The following is a 15434-nucleotide window of genomic DNA, read 5'->3' as shown; positions in this document are numbered from 1 at the left end:
AAATACAAACCAGAATTTCCGAGCTATTTCTCGTTGACTTTATCTTTTTCTTTCTTAGTCGAGGTTTTCGGCACAACGTTAGCTACAGAATTGAACAATTAAAATTTCGTCAATACAATACAATTTCACATTGAATATTTCAATTTTTATTCAACTTTTGCCTAAATTCCAATTTAGTCCTTAAACTGAGACTAACTTTATTTCTTCAAAACTAATTCCATATTTTCATTCAATTTGCACTTTATACTAAATTCAACTCTCTAATTTCACTCAAACCCCTAAATTTTGATTTTTTTACAATTTAGTCCCTAATTCTCAAATTTTAAAATTTATTCCATAATTCAATCCTTTTTCAATTCTAACTTAAAAATCTATCAATTTAGTCCCTAATACTCTAATTATTCAACATGGACAATATCTAAAATCTCAATAATTTCAAAATTTTCAACATAGATTAAGTAGTATTTAATACTAGGATTTCAAAAACATAAAAATTATAAGAAAAGAGACTAATTTAACTTACCAATTGAACTTTGAACCTTAAACCCTAATTTTCTCCTTCTTTCTTTCTTTCTTTTTTTTTTCTTTCTTTCTTTTTCCCCTGTTTCATTTTTTTGCTTGTTCTTTCTATTTCTTTTTCTTATTTTATTTGTTTTGTTTTAATTATAATAATATAATATAATAATATTTATGTATGCTTAAATATTAAGTAAGTATATAATATAAATAAATATATGTATATAAATTTTACACATGTCCTTACCAACACCAAACACTTGTTAATATTAAGGTTTAATTCTTTTTAGTCCCTTCACCTTTCTCTAATCTATAACTAAAATTTCTCCTTATATGCAATCTAGTCTTTATACCTAATTACTCTTCCGTTTTACGAAAACGGAGACCCGAAAGTACACTTTCCAACACCTATGACTATCGGGTCGTTACAAATGAACACCAGCTCAAGGTGCGAATCAAGTTGAGGTAAGACGACCTGCTTTGATTTATGCAGCTAGGCGCCAAGAGCATAGAGATGCGGCTGATGTCATAATAGGTACCTTCACTATTCACTTTGTACCTTATTTTTCTTTGATTGATATAAGATCTACCCGTTCATATGTTGCTTGTAATGTGGTCGTAAAATTGGGAATTGGGGTAAAGAAAACCAAAAAAACTATAATTGTAGTTAGTCCCTTAGAATCCTCCACACTTGTGAATAGAGTTTATAAAAGATGCCCTTTAAAGGTTCAAAGAGAGGTGTTTCTTGCTGATTTGATGAAGTTTCCTTTCAATGAATTCGATTTGATTTTGGCGATGGACTGATTAGTTGAGCATCAAGTTCGATTGGATTATGCATTGAAGAGGGTGACTTTGGTGAGTGAGTCTGGGAAATAAGTTATCATGGTAGGGGAACGTCAGAATTATCTATCTAATGTAATTTCTACTTTAGTAACAGAGAAGATGGTGCGAAGCGTTTTTGGATAGTCGATTATATGTTTTAATTGGATAATTATTTTATTTTATTCGATAACTAAAACCAATTTTGCTTTACTAAGGAATTATGAAAGAAAAAAATATTAAACTATTATATAAAGCATTATTTTTTTAATTCTTGCCTCTGTAGATTTATAATGTACAAAAAGTAATAATTATGTTTTAAATAAATGTATAATTAATAAATACTTGCGGTTACGTTTTCTTTTACTTGCATATAAATAAGGTTTTTTTTTTACTTTTTTACTTTTTTGAGATATTTATTGTAGTGAGATTAATAATTAATTTTCTGCATTTGGTAAGTCCATTAAGGAAATAGATCACGAGTTTTAAAGCTGCTTCATACCCGGACAAAAATCGAACTCTTGACCATTGGTTAAAGTACGTGAAGCCCTTATCATTTTATTTAACTCTGGTGACTAATAAGGTCTCCTTTTACTATGGTAGCCATGGGTATTAGTTGTAGGGTTATTTTTATTTTTATTTGTGAGTTTCAATATTTTTTTATTGTTATAATTTTTGTTACTTTTATTGTGGTATTCTTATGTATCCTCCTTTCATTATTTTTTGTCATCTATCATTTTGCTATGAATGCCAATTAAATTTCTTTCTTAAAATTTTATTTAAGTATTTTATTCTTAATTTTGAGCTTTATTTAAAAAAAATTATTTTATATTATTTGAAAGTTAAAATATTTTTATTGTGTATAACATATCAAACTGTGCAAGTTCAAAGATTAAAAAGAAGTAAAAAATTAAATAAATGGTTAAAATGATTTTTTTATAAAATTGAGAACCAAATAAATCATTATGTTTTTTCTTATCAATATATAATTAAAATAACCAACTTTAATGAATCTTTCTAAACCTACTTTTTTATTATTTAGTATTAAAATTTACACTCTTCCTGCACATATTTGTAACTTTTATCCTTAAATTTCATAGCTAAAGCTTTAGGAGCACCTTTACCAATTAAAAATAATTTTTATTTAAATAATTAATTTCTTCTTTAAATATTTGGATTAAGTTCGAATTTTAGAGTTGATATTATTGAGAGAACTTTACTTAAATACCATCCTTAGCCCGAATATAATTATATTTAGATCGTATAACGGATGAGAACACCTGTGTTATATTTCTTAAAATTAAATGTAATATATGATTAGATTGTTTGATAAATGTAATTTTTAAAAATTTAAAGGATAATATTAAAAGAATTAAAATAAAATAAAATAAATTGAAAAAAAGTCCACATTAAGTTTTAAGTAACTCCTTATCTACTTATTATTTTCCACACTTTTTTTTTTGAAAAAGCTCTTTAATTTAAGTATTAAATATAATTATATTAGAAAATTATTTGGTAAATTAGTAAATATAAGTATTAAATATAATTATATTGTTCGATAAAAGTAAATATTAATTTTTTATAAAAAACATATTTTTAAACTTAATCTTATTAATATAACATTTTACATTATTTTGAATAGGTTTGGATGAAAGATAAACATGATGATTTGAATATCTATTTTTTTAAAAGAAATTTTGTTTCAATTTTTTAAGAAAATAAAATAAACTTAATATTTTTTTACCTTTAGTGATAAATAGCTACCTACTTATTTATCTTAGTGAACTTTTTCTTTTTGTTGTAAATTTTATATTAAGTAAAAAAAAATTAAAATGTTTATCAAACACGTTTAAAATATTAAATGTTAAAATAAAAAATTTTAATGATTTATCAAATACACCCTAAATTAAAATATTTTTATTTGTATTTGGCAACAAATATTAAGTAAATAAGTTATGACCCGTAATTAGTGAAGAAAGTAAAACGAAAATAAAACTTATAAATTATGTGACCCAGAAAATTAACCATGAAAATAAAACCATAGATAAATTGTAAAGCTTAGAATTATGTGAACCAACAAGTTATTACTTGAATATAGAGGTGTGCATGGGCCGGGCTACCCGACCCGGCCCGAATTTACTAAAGGACAAAAAAAATTTGCATGTTTTTTTTTTATTTTTGAATGTTATTTTCTTGTTGTTTTCTCCATATTTTGCTACCATTTTACTATTATGTTCTATTATTTTGTTGTTATTGTTTGGATATTGTATAAAATTTATTTTATTGTTAATTTTTTATTATTTTAAAGGCATTTGTTAATTTTTTTATTATTTTAAAATCATTTGCTTGTTAAGTTGCATTTATCTTAGTGTTATTTAAGTCTACATATTTTTCAAAATTTATTTTCAATTTGTTGGGAAATATTTATTTTGATATTTTTAGTATTTTTGATGTATTATATATATTTAAAAATAATAAAAAATAATATAAAGAATTAATACGGGTGGACCGGGCCAGGCCCGGATTTTAGTATTTTTATCCGGGTCGGGGTTGGGCAAAATTTTAGGCCCATTTTTTAGGCCCAGTCCAAGCCCAATAAATGGGCATGATTTTTTAGTTGAGCTCGACCCGAACCCGGCCCGGCCCATTAACACCTCTACCTGAATAGTATTGTGGAAAAAAATATTACAAATTTATTAAGGGTTAGTATACATTTGAGATTGGAAAGCATCGTGAAAAAAAATTAATAAGTATTTTTCAAAAGTTTGATAGTGTTTGTCATTACTGTCAAAAAGTATTTTTAAGGAAATAAAATATCAATTTTAGACATAATAGTATAAGGTAGAGGATTTATGGGGATAAAAAAGTAATTTTATTGGAAAACACTTTCCCGACTTAGGTTAAAATCCCAGATTAAAACCAATGTTTGACTTGAAAAGCTGCTTGTATACATTTTTTTTTTTGAAATTAAGGTTTGGGTTGAAATGCACTTTTCAACTTCCATCTTTTTAATTCACAGTTTCGGTGCTCACTATTTTATTGATCTAAAAAAATTCTTAACTTTAAAATTTTCAAGGCGGCTCGTAAATAAAAGAAATACAGTGCCAGTGTAGCAAATACTAATCCATTAAGGAAATCTAAAAATATATTTCATTACAATTATGCATCTCATTTTCTAAAAATTAAATAAAAATATTTAAATTATTCTATATTAGCATTTATTTTTAATTAGCATATGCAATTAATCCGTGCAATGCACCAGTATGCAAACTAATAAGTGAAATATTTAATAGCTCTCTTGATAAGATAATGTATGATATCAAATTTAGAAGAGTAAATTATACAAATGATCGCCCAACTTTAAAATTTTTAATTTAGATACTAATGTTTAAATTCATTCCTATTTTGGTCATCTATTGCTAAATTGATAACGAAAAGTTTTTTTCTAACTGGTATAATACCACATTTAGTCCTCAATACTTATTCTATCAGTTTGATCCTAATTTTAAATAGTTCAATAAATTTAACCATTCATATTTAAAAATTCTATCAATTTGATCCTTAAACTTCTTAACCAAAGCTTTCAACTTTTAAAATAGAGGCATTCCACTTCTATTAATTTGTAAAACCCAAAAAGAAAAAAAAAACTTTAGTTATCAATGAATAGATGTGCAATGCTTCTCTTATACAAGCTGAAAGCTTTGGTTAGGAAGTTTGAGGATAAAATTGATAGAAGTTGTAAATGTAAAGGATAAAATTTATTGAATTGTTTAGAATTAGGATCAACCTAATAGAATAACTAAGTATTGCGGACTAAATGTGTTATTATGCCAATTAAAAAAGGCTTTTTGTTATCAATTTAATGACAGGTGACCAAAATAGGAACGAATTCAAACGTTAGTGCCTAGATTAAAATTTTTTAAAATTAGGTGACCAAAAACGTGAGTATAATGAGACAGCCATTTGTATAATTTACTCAATTTAAAATTATTTGAATATAATTAATTAGGCTTAACAATTTAGAACTCATTATAATTACAAATAATGAAAAATATGAAACGCTAAAAAAAATAGCCAAAATTTCTATAAAATAATATATATTTAATATGGCGTATTTATGTTACGTTCCGTTTAAATTCATCTGATATTTTACATCATTTTTAATAATATTAATCTAATTATATTTTTATTAAAATGATGTGATTTTCTATAAACTTTCAAATGCTAATGATTTATTTTTTGTAAAATTTTAACACATTTTTATATTAATACTATTACGTCAAGTTTTAATTATTACATATATTTTCATATAATTTCTTAATTTATCTCATATTTTGCATAATGTGTTATACTTAGACCTATTCATGGACCGGTTTATTTGTCCAGGTTTAAAAGTTCGCTTGAAATATGGGAGGTTTGAATAAAAATATTATATTTGAAAAATGAGTTTGGGTAAAAAAATTAGGCTTGTTTAAAATATAGGCCAGGCTCGGGTTTGAACATTCAAGACCCATTATGCTATTTTTATATATTATGTAATTTAGAACACATTAAAAAAATAAAACTATACTAAATATATAATACTACTCTAATATAAACATTAAAATAATATTAAGATAACATTAAATAAAATAATGTTAAGATGACTATAAAAAATTCTAATAAATAAAAAATATATAAAATTATTAAATGTTAAAATAAAATAAAATAATATTTTTTAAAAAATAAAAAGTAATATAAGTGAGCCTACAATAGGGTTGACTTAATGTTTTGCAAATATGAATAGGTTTGAGTAAATTATTAAGCCCATATTTCGAATCAGCCAAATTTATAAAAACATAAAGTATATTAATATTGCTTGACTTGAACCCGAACCAAACCCGACCCATAAGCATATCTAATTATACTCATTTAATTTAAATTCAAAATCACTTTTTTTTATGAGACGAGAATAAAATAATTGCACTTGTGATTGGAACAGTTATGAATATCTTTCTTCCCTTTCTCTTTAATCCTTAGCTCTTTTACCTGGGCAAAAATAAAATAACATAATTATCCATCAGAATAAAAAAAAATTTCAATTGATAATTGTCAAAAAAAAAACCTTCAAAATTCAAATCATGCCTCCTTATTGAATGGGAATAGCTTTAATATATAGAGCTTAATTTGAATAATTAAAATATATGAAAGCTCCCAAACAAAAGCTGGAGTAGCTCAGTCGGTTAGAGCGTATGGCTGTTAACCATAAGGTCAGAGGTTCGACCCCTCTCTCTAGCGTTTTCTTTCCCTCTTCTTTTCTTTCATAAATCGATGTTTTGAATGTTTATCAATTGATCTATCATATATGAAAATAAATAATAATTAGAATTTATTGAATAAATAAATTCACATTGCAAAAAATCATATCATATATCTCTCTATTTATCTAATATATTATATTTATTCATTAAAATTTTTTAATATTAAAAGATACATCAAAATTGCTAAACTGAAAACTGCATATTTTTTTTAAATTTAAAAATTATGTATAATTAAATTACTACTTTTAAAATTAATTTCAACGTAAAAAAATATTAAATATAAATAGGAATGATGGAAAGTATCATATAACACATTTACATATTTAAATTAAATCTTAAAATTTTCAGTATTTTTTAAATAATTTAATTACTTTTTTTTCTGAATATTCAAGTTAAAACATTAAAAGATTTTGGAATTGGAAAATTAAAAAAAATATGTTTTAAACAATTGAATTATTTTTAAACATTCAAATTTATTAATTTAAAGTAAAAATATACGTTTTAAACAATTTTATAATTAAAAATTCAATTTTTAAAAACTATTTTTAAAGTTAGTTTTAAAAATTGTTTAATATTAGAATTGATATATTTTAAATTCGTATGAGTAATAATTTTTTTTCAAATTCAATTAAATATTTTGATATAATTATACATTGAAAAAAATATTTTAAGTATATAAATCATTTCTTAAAATAAACTAAATATTTTACATATAAAACATAAATAAATAATAAGTAATAAGAATCCTAAAAATATATAATTAATATTTGTACAACCTTCTTCCTATGAATATGACAAGAAAGGTAATACCATCCAAATGTCGTGTCACACTTTAAAACATGATTGCACAACATTTAAATTTCTTACCCTTTTGTATAATACGATTTGAATATGATGTTTATTTATATATTATAAGGAAATTATTTTGGAAATAAAATTTTTTTATTATCATAAATGTAAGATGTACATTGTTACCTTGCATGAAGTATTTTTAATAAACTCAAGAATGTCATGAAATTAGGAGATGATAGTACTCTACCCTTAAAATGAATTTTTTTTATTTAATTTTTTTAAAAACTTAAATTAGTAAAAGTGAAATTACACTTTGACTTCTTTAAAAATGATAAAAATTTGATTCAATCTCTTAAAAATTATAAAGATGGAGGCTATTAAAATGGTGAAATTTTATTTTTACTATCGTTACTATAATAAAAATTACAATTTAATTTTGACCTCTTAAAATATTTTTCTGACTTTGCCCCTGATCTATTTTTTAAGAGTAATTCACCAATAGATAAATTATTTTTGGTTGGGGTAATGAACTCTTCAATTTGTTTATTCCTAATAATTAGGATGATTAATGAATTATTGTATACTATATGAAATCGAAGAATGATGAAAATAAGAATAAATAGTGTTAGAGATTATGTGACTCGAATCTTGTTATTTGTTGAAGAAATAAATACTGTGGCAAAATAAAGGGATCTGTGGGGTTGCAAGAGCGAAGTCCATGTGGTACAGGCCATACAACACAAGTTGAATCCGTATATAACTATTCTTCTTCTATTTGATTTTGATTAGAACAGGGTTTTTCAACCCTTAAATAGATGTAGCCAAAACTCCTCTTGTATCATTCAACTATTATTATCGACATTTATTATAACAAATAAAATATAAAAAAATACTGGTTTAAAAATAATAAATTACTAATTTGTAACTATTCTATAAGAATCAATTACAATTAACCTAGACATTGAAATTATGTGTGAAGTAAACAATGCCCCCTAATTGCGTGGTACGATATCGACCCACATTTAATTTGTATATTCATAGAATAATTGTATTCATAAAAAAAATATTATATGTTATGGAAGCATTATAGATAGTATTGAAAATGAATAAATTCAACTTTTACTCTCGTCCAACATGATCAACCCAATCCCAATGAATTTATCACCCTCTTTTACATTTATAGCATCCCAAATCCTTGTTATATGAAATTTGAGCTTCCAAGTTCCATCAACCTTTGTAAACTGAAAAACTAGCTTCTGTTGATGGTCATCGCAAAACAAATTTTAATTAGAAATTGTTCGTCTTGTGAAGCTAAATGGCCATTTTGAGTCTGAAGGACAGATTTCCATCCGAGGAATAAAAATTTTATGTCTAATATTGTTACCGGTTATGGTTTCTACTTCAACTACGATCAATCTAGTTCCATTACACAAACCCAAGCTCTAAGGTTTCTCGATAGAATAAGGGGTACACTAACTTTCAAATCAATCTCATGATTAGGTACACAATTCAATTTTAGTGAATTCAAGAATCTTGGAGGGTATAAAAGTTATTGTTCTTTAATATTACTAGACACCGGAGAGAATCTATCAACACTAATATATTTTTTTAACTTCTCCAAATTTGAGACAAAATGAAATGATTTACTCTATCAAAAGCTTTATTTTCTGGTGATAAAATAGCTCTGTCCTCTAGGAAAAGGAGACTCCTGAAATTGATTTCTTGGTTTGGATATATTTCTTCAACAATGTTTCAAATGGGATCACTACAAGCAATTGAGCTTTCTGTGATGAAAATATAACATTTAGTGGCGTTTTAGTAACTGTGACAGAAAATCATATTTTAGTGATGCTTTCTAGAAGAAGGTAAAGTAAAGATAAACATAGCAGAAAGTGAATTTTCGCTGATGTCCTGTACAGTGGTTATCTTTTTCACAGACGAGTAGCCTTTTGTGACGTCTGGATATGTCACCAGTGTTAAATTTTTTTGTAATTAAAATCTTTGTTTTATTCTAAACATATAGTACATCATTAAAGTTTTAAGTGCTCTATCTTTTTTTTACTTAAATAATTGTTTAAGCCATTCGCATAATCATTTTTCCACGCCAATTATTTTCACGTCAACTTGTTATATCAACTGTCACATTATCATTTTTTTATATCACCTATCACATTAACTTGTCACATATTCACTTAAGTCTTCAATAGAAAAATGAATACAATAAGCTTAATTAGGTACAAATCATGATTCAAAAGGCTCAATTAAGTACACTTTTCGACTATATACTTAATTAAGTCCCCTAAAATTATTTTTAGATGACTTATTTAATATTTCAGCCTTAATTTTTCTTTAATTGATACCACATTTCTTCGTTGAAGTTGTAATTATTCTTTGTAAAAGAATTATAGTATCGATTGAACATAGACAAACTGAAATGGTATATTTATGAAAAAAATGAAAATGAATTTAATAAAGGTAGTCATATTAAAATTTATAAAAATGAATCTATTACAATCATTGTGCTACGTAACATCAAAGCTTAATACTAAAATGTTGGACTAATAGGAATAGATGAAAAAAAAAACCTTTAAATAAAGGGGCATTTATAGTATGTGCTTAGAAAGCTTAATATAAATAAGTAATTATATAGTTAGACATATACAATTATAATACTATTGTGTACAAAAAATTGGAAAATATGAATTCCTTATATTCGTCTGATGCATAGGGTATTCATCATCTTAAGGCTGCCTTTGGATTCCACCGCACCTGCGTTCCGGTGAGATTTGCTCGGTTAATCATGCAATCACAGCTCTCCCCGTTGTTTGGATAACAATGGTGCAAAAATCTCATCACAACGCAGTTCATTTTTCCCACTGCTACTTTAAGGGCTAGTGGAGATTTAAAACTGCGTTTAACAATTCAATTTTCATTATTACCCTTTCCTTTTCTTTTCTTTTAATCAACGCTCTTTCCTATTTTTTTATACGATTAGATTATCATTTTCTTTTTTAAAATTTGACAATAAAATAAATAATTTTATATGAATAAATATATAATTAAAAACCTAATTTCTAGTAATAATGAAACTTGTTATGTCTTATGTTATTATATTTTTTTAATTAAAAATTATCATTTTAGATACTTCAAAATTTGATCCAAGTATAATGTTACTATTTGTGAAAATAATATTTATCATTGTTATAAAAAATATTTAATATAAAAAATTAAAAATAATTATCATTTTATCTAATAAATAATTTAAATTAATTATATAATTCATTAAAATATTGGAAGATACATTTTAATATTTTATTAAATTAATTTATAAATTCATATATTTTAATAATTTTAAAAAGTAAAATAATTTAAAAAAACTTCTATTATATATCAATTCTAATCTAATGTCCTTAATAGTCATTTTTTATTCTTACCTCACCGCTACAGCTACGTTTGAATCCAAACACACACTCCACCATTGTTTTTAATCTCACCGCTACAGTACCCAATCTCACCGTACAGTAACTAATCTCACCGTCACCGCTGTTTTTAACCTCACCGGAGGTAAACACACCGCCCATCCAAATTAGCCCTAAGTATGATATTTGAGCGTTGTTGTTAAGGTTTTGCCCTCCTCTTATAATTTATTAAAAAATAAAAAAAATATTTTTTAATAGCTTGTTAAAATTCACTCTTGTCATATAGTTAGGGCGGCTTTTTTTTTAAATTATTTCATAGTTTAATTAAAAACATATTAAATTCTTTAAAATGAAATTCTTTAAAATGAATATGGAATTACAATTAAATTAGACTATATATAATCATTAAATAATTTTAAACACATAAAATTATAAAGCATGCATAATTAGAATAGCAGCTTGAATTTGTTTATACAGATGCACATGTAATAAGAAATTACTTTATAATGTGCACATTAAATCTTAAAGGTGAATATGCAATTTCATAAAAAAAAAGTTAAAAAACTGAGGATTGTTTGTGAAATAAAGAGAAATAAGATAAAAGCGGTTAAATTACATAAAAAGACCATTTTTTTTAAATAAACAAAGGATGAGTTATCAAATATGCAATTGTATTAAAATCCTTTTGTCATTTCATGAATATGTAAAATATGGGGACTGATCCGGGAATTTTACAGAAATAAAAAAGAAGCTCTGCAATAGTTAAAAATACTGGAGGGTCCTCATTGCTATTTACCCATTTTCAAAAACTATAAGACAAACCTTTGTTTCCTTTTTTCATTTTAGTGTGTTTGTTTAAAAAAATCTCGAGATTCTTTCTTAAACTAATTTATACCACTATTAAATATTATTAGTTGAATTAATTTTAAATTTATAATTTTTGAGTTAATGATATGCAAGGAATATATTAAAGAAATTAATGCAAGTTACTTTCCTATCCCGTGTAATGTACATATTAATTGTATTATTTAGAAATTAAAAATATAATTATTAAAAATTATAATGAATATATTATTATGGGCAAACTACAAAAATAATCATTTTTATTTACCTCAAATTACATTTTAATCATTTATGTTTGAAATGTTACGCTTTAATCACCTTTATGAAGTGGTCACTCTACCGTTAAGTTCCGTTACCTCCCTAATGGTAGTCCTATGTGACAGTCTAAATGAATTTTAAATGTCAACTTAGATATCTTACATGACAATTCAAATTAAATTTATTTAATTAAAAACCTATATTTATCTCAACAGCTGAACATCTAAATAGGCATTTAAAATCTATTTGGACTGTCACGTAACATTACCGTTAGGTAGGTAACGAAATTTAACGGTAAAGTAACCACTTTATAACAAAACGATAACATAAGCGATTAAAACGTAATATTTCAAACATAAATGACTAAAATATAATCTGTAACAAACAAAAATATTATTATTTAGAAATTATATATATCTTAATATTGTGTATATATATAGTGGTAACTATAGTGACAAATTTTAAAATGAAAACTATGTGAATCAAAATAATTATAGTGACAAATTTTAAAATGAGAATTATGTGAATCAAAATAATTTTAACTATTACATCAAAATAAATAATTTTAAACCTTAAATTTTGTATTTATCTTATTAAATTAAAACTAGTAACATGCAATCTTTCCCTTTTTTTTATTTTTCAAGGTCTAATTGAAGTCTTAAGGTGAAAAATAATTTGGATAGTATTAAAAAAATACGTTAATTATAAAAAATTATTAAAAAAATTTATGTTTTAATGTTATTAAAATTTTAATTCGAGAAAAGCTAAAGTTGGATAAAAGTTTGAAAGTTTAACTATTCACTAATGTTACTACATTTCAAGATACATTATCACGTTGAGAAATCAGCTGCAAAGCCAAGGCCCCGTCCCCAACGTGATTGGCCCAGATAGAAGACATTGAACTTGAACTGGAGCTTCCCAACCATCATGGAAAGTACCTCTAGTCTTGCCACTCTGCTCATTTCCATAAGATTCAATAAACAGAGAAAGGTTTTGGTTACATTAACCAGTACAGGCTCAAGGGGAATAGCTAAAGGGCTGATTAACTGCAGACTGCCTTTATGGTTTCTCAGGTGACTTTCATAATTGCCTGAAACTTTCAACGAATTGCTGCAAATAAGCTTCTTATTTTTAAAAATGTACACCTTAGAAGGAAGTAATGGCACAAATCACAGTAGAAATAGAGGGATTTGGAACCATTGTAGCTGAAACCATGACTAAAAGTTGAATACAAGGCTTACTACCGGCATATAGAAAGAAGGCAGGCCAAAAAAAGGGGTTTATCCTAGATGAAGAATGGCGATTAAGTTGAAACAAAAGATGGAATTTTTCACCCAAGGTGTTATTATTGTCGTGCTAAATAAGTAATGTTAAACCATTAGTGTTTCAAGTTCATTCAACCATCTGCAGAAAGTAGACAACAAAAGCAGGAGGATAAACTCATTTATTAACAACATAAAAACACAAACTTCATCAACAACATAAAGTCATAGTACCCATAGCTTTTTTTTATCCCACACACTTGACAATAGGCACAAGACACTATCTCAAAGCAAAGGAAACAGGCATTCACCCACAAGTTACAAACATCTTTATCCGGAAATTTCAATGGACTTCACATCGGGCTTTTTGACTTCAAGTTTGGGAATAGTAACAGTAAGCACTCCATTTTCCATGGAAGCCTTTATCTGATCCATCTTGGCATTCTCCGGCAGTCTGAACCTCCTCATGAACTTGCCACTACTGCGTTCCACCCGATGCCATGTGTCCTTCTTGTCTTCCTTCTCTACATTCCTCTCCCCGCTTATCTGAAGCACCCTGTCATCTTCAACCTCAACTTTCACTTCTTCTTTCTTAAGCCCCGGAACATCAGCCTTGAACACGTGAGATTATGGGGTTTCCTTCCAATCGATTCGGGTGTTGACAAAAGCCGAAGTTTCCGAAGAGCCCGTGGAGAGTGATGAAGGAGAAGAGAAAGGGAAGTCCTTGAAAGGATCCCAAACATCAAGAGAGAATGGATCAAAGGCACTGCTGCGACGGTTGCCAAAGAAGCTTGGAATGAGAGACATATTCGGGAATGGAATGAAAAATAAAATTATAGTAGGAAAACTAGAAGAGGTAAGAGAGCTGTCTTAGAGTTTCTGCTGCTTTGCTTGTCTGGGTAGCTTAAGACACCAGAAATGCAGTTTTTATAAGGATTTATGAAGATTCTAGCATTCTCAAGAATTTTCCAGCTTGTCCAATGAAAGCAACAGTTTGATTTTCTAGGATATTCGGGAATGTTCATATTCTCTATGGGCCGCTTTAAACGTTGATGAATGGTGGACATATTTCATAAAATTTTTAATAAAATATGTTCTATATTTTAATTATTAAGTACAACTTAATTATATTATATTACAATGTTTCAGACTCAATACTAAGCTGAATGATCTAATTTAATGCCACATGGGTTACTGCTAGGATGACATGTGGAATATTCTAGAAATAATTTTTTTATAAATTGAAATATAATTTATTTTTCAAATGAGATATTAAGGGTTTTTTTATTAAAGAAGTACAAAAAAAAATTCAAAATAATACAACATAAAAAATAATTACGGAAATGGTATGTTTAGAGTGGTCACGCCATTGTGAGACGCGGCACCACCCTGATTTCTGACAATGAACAGTAAAAAAAAATTGAAAACGAAAAAAATAAAAAAATAGGTGATGTGGGTGCCAGAGGCGACACCGGTTGTGCCTCTAGTAGAGGCGGCACCCAGGTACTGACCCCTCATGCAGAGGGGTTTTGTTCTTTTGTTTGGGGACCATAATATATGGTCTCCAAGGCTCATTTTGAGAACAAAGAAGGAGAAGAAGAAAAAGAAAAGAAGGAGAAGAAGGAAAGAAGAGAAGAAGAAGAAGGAGGAGGAGGAGGAGGAGAAAGATGCCGGCACTTGAGAGAAGAAAAAAGAAAAAGAGAAGGAGAAGAAGAGGGAAGGAAAAAAAAGGAAAAAAAAGGTAATTTTTTTTTATAAATTTGAGTAATTAATGTTAGTTTAAGTAAAATAATTTATTTATTTTAGTTATTATTATTATTGTTGGTGATTGATTTGGATTTAATTCAGATATAATTTTTATTTTTATATCTTTGCAATGTGGTTTTTGGTTAAGAAGAGATATTAAGGTATGTTTGTATTTATTTTATATTTTTATTGAAGTAATACGTATGTTATGTGCAAAGAATGTTTTATTATTATTATTTTATATAATTTATTTGTTAAGTGTGTTTTAGGTTGATTAAATATATTTTTTATAAAATTTATTTGACTTATTATATTCTGATTATTTTAATTTTTTTTATTTTTTATGTGATGGGGGTTTTAAACCTTTTACAGAAAATAGTATAAAAAATAAAATACTAAAAAATATGTTAATGAAAAAATAAAATACAAGAAGAAATAAAATACGAAAAAAAAACTTTTTTGGGGAAAGCGGTGTTGAC

At 26.2% G+C, this 15434-nt stretch overlaps 1 non-coding gene and 1 pseudogene across 1 annotated transcript; one reads left to right on the top strand and one right to left on the bottom strand.

Annotated features, from left to right (window-relative positions):
• The first annotated feature begins 6538 nt into the window (after positions 1-6538).
• Positions 6539-6612, top strand: TRNAN-GUU (transfer RNA asparagine (anticodon GUU)). Its single transcript has one exon. It is a non-coding gene; the product is annotated as a tRNA-Asn (tRNA).
• A 6766-nt stretch (positions 6613-13378) lies between these two features.
• LOC121227961 (17.3 kDa class I heat shock protein-like) lies at positions 13379-14121 on the bottom strand (annotated as a pseudogene).
• Between the last annotated feature and the right edge of the window lie 1313 nt (positions 14122-15434).

This window comes from Gossypium hirsutum, chromosome A04, assembly GCF_007990345.1.
Source record: "Gossypium hirsutum isolate 1008001.06 chromosome A04, Gossypium_hirsutum_v2.1, whole genome shotgun sequence".
Lineage (NCBI taxonomy): Eukaryota > Viridiplantae > Streptophyta > Magnoliopsida > Malvales > Malvaceae > Gossypium > Gossypium hirsutum.
This window is presented reverse-complemented; position numbering and strand designations above follow the sequence as displayed.